Genomic DNA, 2,212 nt, shown 5'->3' on the forward strand with positions numbered 1-2,212 from the left:
AACTTGACTCGGAAATGAGTGTGCTGAAAATAGGATTTTTGAAATTACCGTTGTTGAAAACCCTGGAATTACGATTTTTCGAAAAAAATTATTTTCAAAAAAAAAAAAATTTTTTTTAAATTTTATTTTTTCTTGAATTCCGGCAGTTTTTCAAATTTTAAAAAAGTAACTCTTATCCTATTATATATGATTATGCAGCTCTTGTCATGCTCTCCATTTTCCAATAAGTTCTGTCACCCAGAGGCATCTTCAGGCGGTGTTGAGACTAGTAGAATTTCAGCGGTAGAAATCACTAGGCCGTCTGGACGTGAAAATTCAAAGTGGTCGAAAATAGCGATTTTTAGCGGTTTGAAGGGTTATAGAGCAATTATAAGCAGTTTTAAAGTGCTTAAAAGCTTTAAAATGGTCAAAAATCATCATTTTTAGGTGATTTTTGAAGTTTTTAATTTTTTTCAAAAAAAATAAATTTCCATTAAAAAACCAAAAATCACCCAGAGACAGGTGATTTTTCCCAATTTTCCTTATTTATTTATTAAATGTTTCACAAACCTTATAGTGACTTTTGAGTCTAAAAATCTCCGAGCATCGATTAATTGCAACTACAGTATACCCGAAAAACATGGCATTTTTCACGAGAGTTTGAAAAAAATACATTAATTGGGGGAGCCAATTATCGATAATTATGACGAATAAATTATGGATACGGTACTTGCGAGGGCGGGCGATGAGTTCCACGTACAGGAACATGAGGAGGTCTGTGATGGCCTGGAAACTCAAATTGTTTGGGATTTTCAGAATTTTCAAATTTTCAAAAAATACTTTTTTCGGAACTGATCTATCAGTTTCGGAAGAGAAATTAGTCGTTCTAAAAAATGTGTTTTGTATGCCAAAAATGCAAATTTTCAGAGACGATTTGTCTGAAAATTTCAAAATTCACCGGAACTGCAAAAAAAAAAAAACCAATTTTCAAAACATTTCTAGAGCTTCTGAACACTGAAAAACAGTTTAGAACTAATCTAAAACACTTAAAAACATGAAAAATCACAATTTTCTACCATTTTGAACTTTTGCGTTCAGATGGCCTAGTGGATTTTTCCCCGAAATTTTCTACGAATCTCAACACCAAAGTTCGATTCCTCCGGGTGTCAAAACTTTTTTGATTTTTGTGTGGGCCTCGGAAAATGCATTTTTTGCAGTTTTGGATGCTTGGAACCTATTTTTCAGAAATTTCAGATTTCTTTTTGGCTGAAATTATGAAATTTAACGTTTCAAGCATCCAAAACTGCTAAAAATGCGTTTTTCGAGGTCCACACAAAAAACAAAAAAGTTTTGACACCCGGAGGAATCGAACTTTGGTGTTGAGATTCGTAAAAATTCAGTGCAAAAATCCACTAGGCCATCTGGACGCAAAACTTCAAAGTGGTCGAAAATCGCGATTTTTGATGGTTTTAAGAGTTCTAGAGCAGTTTTAGGCAATTTTTAGCCAGTTTTTCAGTGTTCTGAAGATCCAAAAATGTCAAAAATGGTCATTTTTGGCTGGTTTTTTCAAGGGTTCCAACTTTTTCTATTAAAAACCACTTCAAATCCCTCACATGAAGTCTGACAATCAAGAAAAACGACGATTTAAACTCTCTCGTTCTCAGATTGTGTATAATATACAGTAACCGGAAATAGCCAATTATTGAAATCCACTAGGCCATCTGAACGCGAAAATTCAAAATCGCGATTTTCAGAGTTTTTAGGGGTTTTTAGGTCGTTTAAAGCAGTTTTTCAGAGTTTAGAAGCTCTCGATATGTTGAAAATTCAAAAAAAAATTGAACAAATTTTGCAGTTCTGGTGTCCATCTGTAATTTTTTCCATTTATTTTTCTGAATGGCTGGCTCCAGCTGTTATTTTGACGCCAATTTTTTATACAGGCAATCATAATTTTTCATTTGTTCCATCGCCAATCGGAGGAATCTTGTTGAGAGCGGATGCGGATTTTATGAAGGTTTAGTACCAAAAACTAAAGTTTAGAAACCTTTTAAAAAGTTTTAGAACATTTTAAGACCTTCTAAACCCCCGAAAAACTGCCCAAAACTGCTCTAAAATTCTTAGCAACATCGAAAATCGTGTTTTTTCACCATTTTGAATTTTTACGTCCAAATGGCCTAGTGGATTTTCGCACTGAATTTTAACGAATCTCAACATCAAAGTTCGATTCCTCTGGGTG

Source organism: Caenorhabditis briggsae (assembly GCF_000004555.2).
Source record: "Caenorhabditis briggsae AF16 supercontig from assembly CB4, cb25.NA_172, whole genome shotgun sequence".
Lineage (NCBI taxonomy): Eukaryota > Metazoa > Nematoda > Chromadorea > Rhabditida > Rhabditidae > Caenorhabditis > Caenorhabditis briggsae.